The sequence below is a fragment of the Pseudophryne corroboree genome, chromosome 6 (assembly GCF_028390025.1).
Source record: "Pseudophryne corroboree isolate aPseCor3 chromosome 6, aPseCor3.hap2, whole genome shotgun sequence".
Taxonomy (NCBI): domain Eukaryota; kingdom Metazoa; phylum Chordata; class Amphibia; order Anura; family Myobatrachidae; genus Pseudophryne; species Pseudophryne corroboree.
Genome location: NC_086449.1, coordinates 795,130,092 through 795,145,455, shown reverse-complemented (window position 1 = coordinate 795,145,455; position 15,364 = coordinate 795,130,092). Strand labels below are relative to the sequence as shown.

Genomic DNA, 15,364 nt, shown 5'->3' with positions numbered 1-15,364 from the left:
AAGTCTTGTCCTAGTTTCCCTTCTTCCTGTATGAGACAGGCAGGCTCCAGCCAATTACTGCAGAAAGCACATTAACTCCTCGCATCCTGAATTTCTTCCCTTCAAGGTCCACCACCTATAAACCGAGAACGTTGTTTTGTTTTTGTTTTTTTGCATTTTTGCATTTTTTGCTGCATTTATTTTAAGTCTACAAAAAGCTGCAACTTTACCATTTCCAGGCCTGTCCAGAACTGGAGACGCCGCTGGGAGAGGCATGAGTTAAATGCCGGCTGTCTGATTATCTCATCCCAGCAGCCAGACTCATCTACTGCTGTTGGTGATGAAGTCATTTTCACTAAATTGTTCTGAGTTTGAACCAGGTCAACCTCTGTGTGTGACATGTACTGTATATAGGGGTTGTCAGGCTGGACATTTAACAGCAGAGACCAGGAATACAAAAGTGGTCACACAGAAGGCGGGCAAGCACCTGGGGGATTACAGGTGCCCGGAACCGACTCTGCAGTATGGAGAGAAACCGTTTTGCAGCACACGCGGGCACATTACCGGACTCCATTGCGCAGTTCAAGGTGATATATAAGCTATCCCATTTATAGCTAATCCCGGTGTATGTGATGTTTGACGTATGTAATGTATGCATATGTATGTGCACAGAGTATGAATATTTTGGTGAAAGGAAAATTTGGAGTCTCCCCCGTCAAAACTCTAGGTTTACTGCTGTTAAGGTTACCAGATTGGGGGCATATGTATTAAGCCTTGGAGCAGGGCCGGATCTAGGGGGGGGCGAAGGGGGTGACTGCCCCCCCTAACACAGTCATAGCCACACCCACTTTTGAGCAGAAGACAGTTTTCCGGGAAGAACCTGAGGCAGAACATTGTGCTGCAGCTTATACCACAGCAGCACAGAGGAGCCAGGAGAGCAAGGGTTACAGAGCATTTGCCCCTCACTTGCTGGTGTGTGGGTACTAGGGCTAATAAATACAATTACCCCATAGTACAGTCACATGTACATAGAACAATCACAAAGCTGTATCTCAGTCTCACTCAAAAAGTTCAGTCAGAATTGAGAGAGGAGGAGTTAGGATTGCAGATGGGAGGATTTGGGACTGTAGAGGGAGGAGTCTAGATTAAACAGTAAACTGCCCCCCCTAAATAAAAGTCTAGATCTGTCCCTGCCTTGGAGAGTGATAAAGTGGAGAGAGATAAAGTAGCAGCCAAGCAGCTTGTAACTGCCATGTTACATGCTGTGTTTGAAACATGACGGTTAGGAGCTGATTGTTTTGTACTTGCTGTGCAATACAGCACCACACTGCAAGGGGCAAAATGCCCCCCAGGAAAGTGGGGGAAGGTGCGGAAGGATCTGGGAGGGAGGAATGCCCGACATTATGGAGTCTACATACATTTTAGAAGAGTAGGCAAGTACAGTGGCTCAGTGAAGGGGGGGGGGGCGGGTCAGGTACTGATTACCTGGGATTGTCTGGAGGGCCCAGCTGGGTCCCGGTCATTCATGGAGTCAGGGGATATCCCCCCTCACTGCAGCTTACACAACCTATATAGTAGGGAAGACCGTCGAAGATTCAATATTATATATATATATATATATATATATATACATACGTACATATTATATACACATATATATCTCCAATTGTATATGTATATATATATATATATATATATATATATTTAAAAGACAAAAGGTGAGACTAGGCGCCTCCTAGTGCAGTATTTAATATATATTGTGGCCACCACCTTTGGTGTCACCCCAGTGGATTCAAGGTGTACCTTGAGAGGTGGAATTCCAACCACCTATTTGTATGGCATAATATCACGATTTCAAATGTGAAATAGGGATAGTTTTCATCAGTATTGTCCTGGTGGTGCTTCTCCCCAATTTTGACCTCACATTGGAGACATATTAGCATCAGCTGCGCCAAAGTCATACATAACCTCGTTACCCAAAGCCAGCAAATAAACATGAAGCAGTCCTATAGCACCAGTGATGTGCTCTCATTACAGAGAGGAATATAAACCAATATGAAGCGGATTCATGAATCTTTGATCACTCCTATCCCTTTATATATATATATATATATATATATATATATATTTATTTTTCTCAAAGGTTTCGGGACACAGAGCTTAGTTCCGCCCCCTGAAGCACCGTCCCCAGGCTCTGTATGGCCCATAACCCATTGAAATGTAAAGGAGGGATGACCATCAGTGGGTGAAACCATTGATGGTTCCCTTGCAGATGGTTTCACACCATCAAAGGTACCACCACTGTTTACCATCAATTGTAATTTACCAATGGCCTTCCCTACTACATAGTGAATAGTTTTTGAATCCAGCATGGCCACACCCCTTTATTTAATCACACCCCTCTCTAGCAACAGGGTCCTTCAGATGTGTCTTTGGCCCTCGGCACGTCTTACCTATGCAGCTGAGGTAATTGACATGTGCCTTCATTTTTTTAATCGGTTCCCCTTCAGGCTTCTTAAAACGGGCACATTTTTCCCAGAACACCACGATCAGGGGGGGGTTGTTGCAGTGTATCACCAGGACTCTCAGAAGAACAGGAAGGGGACTATTCTGATCATGAGCAGCCTAGCACATGTACCCACAGGGCATGCCGCAGTCCAGACAAAGCCTCCGCTCTCCTCAACTCCTGCCCAATAGCGGATGAACCTACGGCACACAATGTAGCTCCACCCATGACAACATACCTCTGCCTCCATCCATCCATCTAATCGGTAAATGGCATCATTATAGTGGAGAAATAAAACTTCTGAACCTTTGCATTAAAGTAGACACCATCAAGAGACAAGGCAAGCACCATTTTTACCAATACATGGCAGCATTTAAAAAAAAAAAAAAATGTCCATTGAGATGCATTACATGCGGGACAGCGCTGGACTGCCAAAGCATTACTGTCATGGGAACCGCCACATATAAAGTCTGCTTTAACGTGTTACATAGCTACCCTACAACCGACGTTCAGAAGCCGTGTCTACATCTGACGTGCAACCTCTCTGGTGCCGCCAGTAGTGTTGTTATATTTTCCAGTGTTTCTGGTGCTTCTTAGCATGAACTGTAATCATGACTAATAATCTGGACTTAGGACAGTGTATGCTGGAGCAACATAACCACACTGTGTACTTTCCCAACTAGTGAGAGAATGAGGAGGAAGGTGTAACTGTATTACACAAGTTGTCCCTATGTGACACTGGATTACATGTTGCCCAACATGTGCGCTCATTACTATGCAGCGTGGGTATACAGTGCGTGATTATATTTCGGTGAAAGAATCCTATTTTGGGAGGGAACAGAGTCCTCGCATGATTTCATTTAGCAATGGACAGAGCGTGAAATACAGGTCCATTCAGTGACATTATTTGCTGGGCTGTCATAGTTAAAGTATGTTCACTAGTCTTTAACGCACGATAATTCATAATATGTTCAAGGTGTGCCGCAGTTGACAACAGTCCCTAATCCCAAGTATAGTCTCGTCTTTAAATAGAAAAAAATTTAGTTGGAATTTTTTGAGGCAGTATTGACTGACTGCTCAATCAATTTCCTTTTCCAGCATTAAGGTGAAATATTCAAATGTTTTTTGGGTTTTTTTTTTTTGCTCCTTGGTTTTCATAGTTTAATATTCATCAAAGGGGAGCACGCACAAAATGACGGGACTTATAGTGCTCAAGTGTCCAGCAATACAGTATCTCTCCATCTATGCGGCAAAAGATGTTCCTGGAATATTAGTCAAACAGTTTTGCAACCGTGGAGCAATCCTGTAATGTTTGCTTTATGAGATACATGTGCTTTTGTAAAGAAATAAAATAAATAAAAAGATATTCAATGTTGTTAAACACAATTTACATGTAGGATAATGTTCTCTGTAAATGGCGTGCTTTTGGAACCGAAATAACGGACACAATGCCACAATGAGTGGACTTGTAGGAGACGGCTATTAGGACACATTGCCCAATCAAGTTCCTATTTCTGCATGTATTGTAAGAGTAAATATTTCCTTTTTTTTTTTTTGGTCTTTATAGTTTAATACTCATCAAAGGGGAGCACACACGTCATAATGGGAGTTGTAGTGCGCGAGCGTCCGCTCCGGCTTTGCTAGACTAACTGTCCCCGGAATTTTGGTTAAAACAATTTTGCAACCAAGGCGCAATCCTGTTACATTTTCACATACTTTTTTTTTTTGTCAATAAATTAAAAAAGAAATACATAAAAAGATATTTAATGTTAGATACACTTTAAGTGTAGAATAATGTCCTTTGTAAATAGCGTGCTTGTGGAACCGAAATGACGGTCAGACACAATGCCGCATTGAGTGGAATGGAAGGAGCCAGCTATAAGGGCACATTGCAAAGATCACGGGCAGGGTTTACCCGAGGACAGACTTTTTGGTCTTAGGCTTTCAGGTCATGTTCTTTGTATGATTAACAGGGACCTTGGTACATAGAGAAGTGATAAAACCAGCTGATCCAGAGCTGCTGCTTTTCAACTGACAAGACCATGAGTCTGGAGCATGCGGAGCAGCTATGTATAAACAACAAGGAGTATTATTCTTCCCATAACTGCAGTAAAAGGGTTTTGTTTTTTTTCTCTTTTCCTCTGTGACTCCTTTCTGAGGACAGGCGAGGGGGGAGGGGCTTTACGCAAACTCATTAACATAATAATGCACGTAGCAAATGTTTACGTTGTGCAGTGAGTGGATGGGAAATATTCCGCGCACAGCTCAGATAAATATTTAAACCGTATTCTGAGATCAGCGTTTAAAGTGATAGTTCTCTGGCAGTACTGGAAGTAGAGTTTCTTTTGCAAACAATTATATATATATATATATATATATATATATATAAAATGACTGACAACTAACATATTGTTTTACTGGCATCATAATGCTAAATCAGGTTTTGCCCAGAAGTAATAGCTGCAACATCTACGGGAAAATTAGGTCGTGGATTAGGGGAAAGAGCAGGATTTTCACACAGGGGATTAAACAAAAATAAAATAAAAAAATCATAATCTGTGTTTATACATGTGAAGTACCGTACACAGTAGATAGCAAACATTTTGCACATGTACTGCCATGGAATAGCCTACAAATCACACTGCAATGCCAGTGCTTGTGAGTTTGTAGAATAGCCTTGAAATTGCTTCACCTTCAATAATATCTATGATCTATTGGCATTGCCCACGAGGATTTTGCGTAGTACAATCCTGACTTTCAGTGATCAAAATATAGAAGTGTAAAATTAAGTCTGCGGATGGGAAAGTCGGGCATATATTAGCTGGATAGATTGAGGGGGTGTCCTTGTTATATTGGAGGCGTGGCAGAGGGGAACATGTATGGGTGGGTGGCTTCTTAATTGGGGGTATGGTTTTCCCAAGAAAATAAAAACCTATTTAATGGAATAAGTGAAGATGTGTATTGTGGGGTGGCTGGTTTGAGGCATGTAAAACCCCCTCTCCTTCTGTTAGATCAGAAGTTTACAGCCTTGTTTGGTGTGCTTCTTCTGTGGTGGTTGGGTTAGAACTTAGAAGGGCTTCTGATTTATACTGTCCTTCTTGCTTTCTTAAGGGCCCTACAGACTGGGCGACCCGCTGCCGAGCTACCCGACCGCCGATACGGCAGACTGGCGATCCGGCGTCAGGGCGGGGGGGTGACGCGGGGAGTGAAGTTTCTTCACTCCCCCATCACCCGGCACCATAGCAATGCATGCTAATATGGACAATCTCGTCCATATTGGCCTACATGCATAAGCGACGGGGCACCAACGATGAACGAGTGCGGGGCCGCGCATCGTTCATCGTTGGTGCCTACTCACTGCACGATATGAACGAGTTCTCCTTCATTAATGAACGAGAACGTTCATATCGTGCAGTGTTATCTGCCAGTGTGTAGGGCCCTTTACACATGTTCTTATGACTGTTGGTACTGCCCATCATATAACTGTAGTTTGCAGTAATTCATGAATTCATGTCATAAGCACTATCAAGGTTTGGTTTACAATCTACAGTCAGATCCTATTATGCGTGATAGGAATATATTCTAGCAGTGTACATTGTATGGGAGAAATTAAGTCTGTGTTTTGCTGGCCATCTTCAACAAAATTGACCTAGCAGTGTTGCATGTGCAGCCCCATACTGTGTATGAAAGTCCTACCAGATACCGTCGGGCAAGATGAAAAATACAGGTTGAGCCTCCCATATCCGAATTGCTTGGGCAGGAAGTGTTTCGGTTATCGGACTTTTCCGTAGTTTGGAATATTTAATTACATATCTTGGGGATAGAACCCCAGTCTAAGCATGAAATGTATATATGTTTCCTCTACACCTTACAACCTGAACGTAATTTTATACATTATTTTAATAATTTTGTGCATGAAACATAGTTTGTGTACACTGTACCATCAGAAAGCAAAGGTGTCACTATCTCAGTCGCGCTCAGCAGTTTTTGGATTTCTGAATATTTCGGATTTCAACTTTTTGTACATGAGAGACTCAGGCTCATAGATTGTACACGGCTAAGGCCCATTATGTGTTTTATTGGTTTATTGTGTTGGTGGCTGCATATACTATGGGGGATATTCAATTGCTTGAAAAGTCAGTTGGGAGTCTGTTTTTGCCTATCTAATAGACAGGGAAACACAGACTCAACCGACTCAAACAATTGAATTCCACCCTATGAATCTTAGTAACGTGGCTGATAGTATATGGAGGTATAAGTGTCTCTGCATATATAGAATGTAATAAAGACAGTGTCCATCTCAAGGCCTTTTAAACTATACAAGAGTATAGCAATGTGACTCTGTTCCCCAAGAGTCTTCTTCCTTCTGTTCCAATTGGTATATCATATCCTCCACGTTCTGTCTATATGAAACAATTTGTGCTTCTCCTCTACTTTTGTGATAGCATCACCCAGTGATGTACTAATGTGGTGGAATCTATAGCTGACATAATGGCAGGTACACCCAGAGCCGGCCCTAACCAATATGATGCCCTAGGCAAGATTTTGGCTGGTGCCCCCTAGCACCGCCGCTAGTTCTGCAGGAGATGCCTGGCATGAGTCAGCTGGCAGCTCTGCTAACGTCGGGCGCCTTTTGTTTACGAAAATGCACCTTGTTTGCATTACTATGTGGCTAGGATGCACAAGCAGCTTCTGCTGATTAAAATGATATGCGGCATGCCTATATTCTATGTGCGACTGCGGCTGTATCTGCATACGAAATGCTACATTACAGTAATTTCCAGGCATACACGCAACGTAGCATTTCATATGCAGATACAGCCGCAGTCACACGCAAAATAGAGGCATGCCACATATCATTTTAATCAGCAGAAGCTGCTGGAGCCCCTAAGCATACCAAATGCCTTAGGCATTTGCCTAGTTTGCATATGCCTAAGCCCGACCCTGGGTACACCTATGATGTGGATTTCTTCCACACTCCTGGGAGAGTAGACCAGTCTCCCAGTGAAGCACACCACTGGGAGCAATGCAGTGATAGCATGAGTCAAGGTTCCACTCCACTATCTCCTCCCGACAGGATCTTCCATGCAGGATCTCCTGGAGGGCAACATAAAAAAATTGGAGCTGATCTACGAGCATGTTTTGGTTCCCTCTACAAACAACTGTTACCTTATACCCTAATCTACCTGCTGTCTAATAATAAAACCTTGTTTGTTTTTTTTCAGGTCACATTGACGATGAGACCTCAGAGGACCACAGAGGAGTGTGCAGGTATATACACTGCCTGTATGTTAAAGTCCGTTACATCATGCTTGAGAATTAATTAGTGGCTTGTTAGGTCTTGGAGGGGCTAGGGTAAATCTGGGTTTAGATTGCACAGATCATGAGAGGGGTTTATGGAATCCTGAGTTAGGTAGCAGGGGATGGAGATTTGGGAGAAAGGGACATACCATGTGTGATATGCTCTGTTACTAATTATTGTCACACGGGGGGCCTTGGACTGCACACTAGACTTGAACCTTAGTGTTAGGGACCCACCAAATGAGGTCACCTGGTCGTGGTTGGTGGACCCAAAATTATGCCAAGCACCTCAACTGATATTGCATCTATGTTATATTGCAGAGTTTATTATGATTATTCTCATTAGGAGCGGTTAGTATTTAGATTGTGCACCTGCATTTTCTCTTTTTTTCTGTGTGTAATTATGGGTCACAACAATTTGATCAGCATAACGCTAAATACAATGGTATGCCAATGAAAGACCATGCATTTAACTTACTTTTCACCACACATAAGACAACGATTCTTGCTAATGCTGGTAAAATGTATTGCTAATGCTGGTAAAATGTACTTTTACTGGACTGACAAAGTATTATGTATTGCTTTGTGGACGGTAATGCTCTGTTGAAACAAGGATGAATTTCCAGGCCACTCTTGGCCCATATTGATTTTCACCTTGAATCATAAAAGTCTTTTGTACATTGATCTGTATTAGAAAGATAAATAATAAAAAGCAAAATGTTTTAGTAGATAGAATACTATAAGGGGTCAGTTATGTATTGTATAGTGGTGCTTTACTACAATTAGTTACATACTGTTTTTATGTTATTGTGATAAGCGTGTTTTTTTTTTTTCAACAAATATTAACTTTAACTATATGACGCAATTGCACATGCAACTTACTAATTCACTTATGCATTCGTTTGTGGGAAAGGTGCCATCGGAACAACTAATTTTAAATGTGTTTTTAATGAGCTTATTAGTACATAAAAATGTATTTAAACTGGACTAGTGTACACAAACCCCAATTATTTCCTGTGTTTAGTCATTGTCCCTAAAATCCCCCCGGATTTCATCATTGCACAGTGCAACTTCGCTAATTATGTGTCTGTGTGCAATTCTCAGAGTCTGTTCCCTTTTTTTTTGTTTGTGCATGGTCAACCACATAGTATTAAGTCACGTCTGGTGTGTTGCCGCCAATACTTACTATCGTCTATGGCATTTAAATATTTTTTTATTGTTCTAAAAAAAAAAAAGACATTTAACACTGACATCCTCCGGTCAGTTCATGCTGTAGTTTGTAATTTGATACATTAAAGTTTAAACCATACTACTACTGACGGGTGTAGTACAGCTGACCGGCGGTCTCCTGACCGCCGGTCAGCTTACCGACGCCGGGATCCTGGCAGCATACCGACGCCGGGATCCCGGCGGGGAGGGGCGAGTGCAGCAAGCCCCTTGCGGGCTCGCTGCGCTCGCCACGCTGCGGGCTCGGTGGCGACCTGCGGTCGCCACGGGTTCTATTCCCACTCTATGGGTGTCGTGGACACCCACGAGTGGAAATAGTCCCTGTTGATCGGCATGCCGACCACCGGGATAGTGACCCGTCGGGCTGGTGGAGGAGGTCATGTGACATGAATACCACCCCTACTGACATTGTCCATTGCTCCGATGTGTTGAAGGTAGATAGTAACTAGGTCGACAATGTCTAGGTCGACCACGATTGGTCGACAGTAACTAGGTTGACAGGTTCTCTAGGCCGTCATGGTCTTTAGGTCGACATGGTCTAGGTCGACAGGTGAAAATGTTGAAATTATTTTTTTATGGGGGGTTTGTGTCGTTTTCTTCGTAGAGTGAACAGGAACCCCAATTAGTGCACCATGTCCCCTCGCATGGCTAGCTTTGCTCGCTATGTTTCGGGCAAGGTGCCTCGCTCCGCTACCACTGCGCTCGGCACAGGTTACCGTTCCCAATTGTAGTCCACGTGGCTCATTACATTTAAAAAGGCTCAAACAAAGAAAAAGATGTCGACCTTTTGACCTAGAACATGTCGACCTAGAGACCCTGTCGACCTAGAAACACTGTTGACCTAGTTACTGTGGACCAATTGTGGTTGACCTAGATAGTGTCAACCTAGTTACTGTCGACCTAGAGACCGGATCCCACACTGGGTTGAGCTTGTGGTAACACCTGGTGGGCCGTGCCATGGGGGGCGGGTTTAGTGCTTCCACCCACCGCAATACCATTGCAGTGCCCTGCACAACATCGTTAGGCACTTGGTGCGGTGAACGGAACATACTTTCCAACATTCCCAGTAAAACACCAGGACAGTCCCCTAAAATCGGGACAGTTGGGAGATAACTAGAGATGAGCGGGTTTGCCGACTTTAACCAAAGGATCTTTCACGCATCATTTTTTCTTTGTAGGATTTTCGCACTGTCTGTCTTCCAGGTTGTACGGCCCTGGTGTCACCGAATATGATCAGATTGCGAAAAAATAATTCCCTTCCGGGCATCACAGATACCGGGCATTGAATTCTAGTGTCAGCAACTATATCTGACATCTTCTAATCAACTTTTTATAAATATTCCTGTTGGCGACGCCAATAAACCCTGCCACATTGGATATTCTCTTTACTCCCTGCAAAACACGGCCCGTTTGTTGGAACGCGGTCATAACACGGTCCAGTGTAACACCGTGTGTACAGTTGCCGGAAACATTGGCTCATTTTGGCGGCAGCCTTTCATTTTCTTTCTTGTGAGGTGAGCTCTCTCCTGTGATGTTTCACAAATAAACGGTAAGTGTGAGTGGCTGTTTATTCAGCTTTAATCCCATTTCCACCACCATCATTTCTGAGCAGAAGGGACGGAGGGAATATATTAAAGATGAAACATTTCACGAGGAGCTACGCTGTTCTAAGTTTACCCTTCCTCTTGGCGGTTTACTGCTTTTTACACAGGCAAAGGCTGCATATTTTCTTCACTCTGGGGACTGACACAGTCCTGTTATGTCTTATTAAATGGCCTGACAGCCTGCAAATCTATAATGAGAGCAGAGTCTGCAGACAGGGGAGAAGACTGTCTCCATTTTCCAGCAAGTTTTTACTAAAGAGGCACAGTGCTATCCTAGCAGTGTTACCTGTCTGGCGCGTCAGAGCAATTTTTTAGGTCACATTTCTAAAGTGATTAGCAATTAAAAGAATAAGAATTATCATAATATTTATATTTTATATATATATATATATATATATATTTATTGTATATGTAGTGCTTTTTCCCCACAAGGACTCAAGGGGTTGATGTGTGAAGCAGTGAAAAGATTGTAGAAGTGAGCCAGTGGAGAATTTGCCCGTGGCAACCAATCAGCTGCTACCTATAATTTTATAGAATGCACTTTTTCTTTTCATTTTATTTATCTGGAATTTGCACAGCATTTGTTCTCTCCGGTTACGTAGTAAGCACAACATAAGGGATTCTGTTTTCACACCATAATAGCATCACAATTCCCAAAATCCTACATTTAAGAATAAGGACACTCTCAACTTTGCCCTCAATTCATTCTTGTCACATCCATTACAAGCTCGGAACATCTCCCTACTGATGGCCACCTTGGGCAGTTGCATATAACGGTGCTTATGAACAAGTGCAATGACAGGTAATGGTAATTATCAGGCACTTTGGGTAAGCCTGGTCAGTGACTGCTGTAGGTGCACTAGGCAGCGCCGGTTGTCTTCCAATCACCCTTAAAGATCCTAGTAGTGTCGCCAGACGTGAGCAAGCTGGCATGCCTGATCGTATACAGTTTATCCACATGTGTGTGCAAATAGGATATTGGCCACGTCTATCGTACCCAGAGACAGAATTGGCAATGTGTGTGTGGCCAGCTATAGCCAAGCTCCCAATCTATCAAGTCACTCCTCTATGCCTGCATTAAAAATTAGGTTCCCCTACAAAAACAAGGAGTCTGCGGGTGGAAAATAAAAAATTGTCTTAAGACACAAAGTGGAGGAAAACATTTTGTGGGCTGCACCCATAGTTAGCTCACTACTGAGGCAAGAGCCACAAAGTGCCCCATGCCTCAGTGATGCCTGTAACTCCTAATGATAAACTGTGAATGCATAGCCACACTATGGACATTGGATGAGCCCACAAAATGTCTGTGTCCGCTGTGTGTAAGCCAGGGCTCCGCTTTAAGATCTAAGAGGAAGATTATGCTGGGGACAGCACAGTAAAGACCTGCGTCAAATGTTCTTACATTGAGTGGCTCCAAGGCACACAGAGATGAATTCATTTCACAACGAAATGACTCTGAGTTTTCAATAGGATTTCTGTTACTTCAAAGGCTTTGTGCACAATGACAGCTAAGTCTGCTGGAAGAAAAGATTGTTTTAGCAAACTCGGTTACACTAAGCACAGAAGGCATGTCAAGTGTTGCCCTAGTTAATGGTCATAACCCGTCACTGCCACGGTGGCACCATACCACATTGCTTGGCATCCAGTCAAAGCCGCCTCTGACAAAAGGGCTTTAGAGTAGGGATGGGCGGCCGTCAGTCTTCCAGCCGCAGTAGTGACACATAGGCTGCAAACAGTATTGTGGGAGAAAGAACAGGGAAATAATATGTTATAGCAACATAGATTACCAAACATCCCTTCTTCTTGCATCCATTTGGAACCATTTTTTAAAACTACAACTCATTGCTTTAATTCTGCCCGCTTGCAGAGCTCGCCATTCAGTATAGTTGCCATTGCTTCTCTTCTCTTTGCCATAATCTTATTCTCAAAATTGCAATACGCATCTTCAAATCCTTGCTTCACCCAGTCTACTAGGGAAGTGCTCTCCCTGGAGCCTGGTACCCTGAACATTCCAGGAGTGTAGTTAAGTATAGGCATAACACAAAAATACTGTATGTCTATAATGTATATTAATATAGTAGGCATGATAAATCACAAAACAATTCTGAGTTTAAGAACCTTAAAGTTTGTTTCAGAGTTTTCTTGGAATCTTACTGTTCTCTAGACTCTATCAAAAATCCTCTTTTTGGGGGTAATTCTGAGTTGATCACAGCAGGAACTTTGTTAGCAGTTGGGCAAAACCATGTGCACTACAGGGGAGGCAGATATAACATGTGCAGAGACAGTTAGATTTGGGTGGGTTATATTGTTTCTGTGCAGGGTAAATACTGGCTGCTTTATTTTTACACTGCAATGTAGATTTCAGTTTGAATACACCCCACCCAAATCTAACTCTCTCTGCACATGTTATATCTGCCCCCCCCCCCCCCCCCCCCCCGCAGTGCACATGGTTTTACCCAACTGCTAACAAAGTTCCTGCTGCGACCAACTCAGAATTACCCCCCTTATGTGTATTATGTAAGAAATAGTCTATTTCAAGTGATTGAAAGGCAGTTAAGCCATGAGAAAGGCAAGTCAGGTGCTTGGTTGCATAGGACGAGGAAATTAGCAGCAGAAAGAAAGAAGTAATAATACCACTGTATAGGTCATTGGTACGGCCTCATCTGGAATGCTGTGTCCAGTTCTGGAGACCAAGAAGTATTAGAACTCGAGGACATACACTGAGACTGGACGGGGGCAGATTCAGGGGAAAGTTAAGGAAAAATTACTTCACAGAAAGGGTAGTGGATAGGTGGAATAGCCTCCCAGCAGAGGTGGTGGAAGTCAGTAGAGCAATTTAAACATGAAATGAGATAGACATAAGGATCTCCTTGCAAAGACCTAAGGATCAAATAGGGTTGAGATTACCTAAAGGATACTATACTAGATGGGCCAAGTGGTTCTTATCTGCCGTCACATTCTATATTTCTATGAATATGTGTTAGGAGAAAGAATGGATTCTTTAGGAAGGGCAAAAAAAAAAAGTTTGATTAATCCAAGTTATCCAGTCCTTGTGGGGTGGGATTACTACACAGGGAACACTCTTATGTCAAGAGTAAACATTTGGCACGAGAGGACCGGAAATTGAAAATTGATTTAAAACTTTTTCTTAAGCCGTAACACTTCTTCCGTTCTTTTGCTGTTGTATTAATGCACATCCGGTACAAAATTACTATTCAAACAAAACCTTATACCTTGCTGAGAGGAGTGTTTTATGGCGTTCTTAACACTCTGCTTCCCTATGAGGCTGCTGGAAAGGCTCTAAGTAAATATACACATATACACCACTGTACCCCATCTGGAGCTCGAATACATGTGTACTGTATTTCCTGTAGAAAGCTAGTTAAGAAGTTCACTGGCTGCTACCAAGTACAATAATAATTTATTGCAGGGATTTACAATGGTTTCATTAAACATGTCCATTAAAACAAGGTCCCAAAAAGAAGATTTTGACATAAACACTAGAACTTTGTACGATTCTGGGATGTTATGGAGTTGTTGTTTTTTTGCCACTTATTATTTTGTACAAAAAAACCTTTAGAGCCATTAAACTTAAAAAAAAGAAAAGAGATTTGCATAAAATACAACTTGGGAAAATGTGTGTAAGACTAGGGGGGGGGGGGGGCGATTCAGAGCCAAGAACAGCCGTGTGTCTGTAGTCAACGGCTGCATTGGGCGTGCCTGCACAGTGCGCGACCCTACACCTTGCGGCCACATCCTGGAAGGATGTATTGTGACTGTTTTGGGGGGGGGTGCCATTACTTGCGACTGTGATCCTGTACCCAATTTAAATGGCTCCGACTTCTTACTTCCATGCTGCGCAACTTGAAGTCTGATAATTGATTGATGTGCAATCGAAGCTGCGTCTTTGTACGCAGATGCTGGGTGTCGCAACGCCGACAGTGGGTGCCTCAATACAAATCCAGGTGGCTGCGGAACATGCATATTATAGACACGTACACAGCTGCTGCAGCATTACAGCGCATCTCCGATCACAACTTTGGTTGTCATGTCAATGAACAGTAGAAACATTTACATTTTTTGTTTTCATCCTGTTTTTTTTTTTTTATTTATTCTGGACATTGGGTTTGCATGTAGGTGGTCACTGTTCATGTAGGTGGTCACTGTGTTGGCACAGATCTGCACAAATCGCGAGGAAAGTGAAGTGGCAGCTATTTTCCCAGTGATTCACGCAAGCAGAAGGAAAAACCGCGGATAAAGATGCTGATGCGCAATTTTACCAGAGGCCTATGCCTGCATAGCGCTAGATTATTATTATTACCAGTTATTTATATAGCGCACACATATTCCGCAGCGCTTTACAGAGAATATTTGGCCATTCACATCAGTCCCTGCCCCAGTGGAGCTTACAGTCTATATTCCCTATCACATGTACACGCGCACACATTCATGCTAGGGTTAATTTTGTAGGGATCCAAATTAACCTACCAGTATATTTTTGTATTGTGGGAGGAAACCGGAGTACCCAGAGGAAACCCACATAAGCATGGGGAAAATATACAAACTCCACACACTTAGGGCCATTGTGGCAATTGAACCCATGACCTCAGTGGTGTGAGGCAGTAATGCTAACCATTACACCCAGAGCCAGCCCTAACCCATATGATGCTCTAGGCCATATTTTGTCTGGTGTCCCGTAGCCCCACTGCTATTTCCGCCTCTGACCCTGCACCCCTTTCCCAGCAGC

General features: G+C 43.0%; 1 long non-coding RNA gene across 1 annotated transcript in view; it reads left to right on the top strand.

Moving 5' to 3' along the window:
* Positions 1 to 15,364, top strand: part of LOC134935745 (uncharacterized) — an 81,333-nt gene that overhangs the window by 21,990 nt on the left and 43,979 nt on the right. The window contains exon 3 of the long non-coding RNA XR_010180382.1: positions 7,711 to 7,756. This is a non-coding gene — a long non-coding RNA (uncharacterized LOC134935745). The remainder of the gene's footprint in view (positions 1 to 7,710; positions 7,757 to 15,364) is intronic.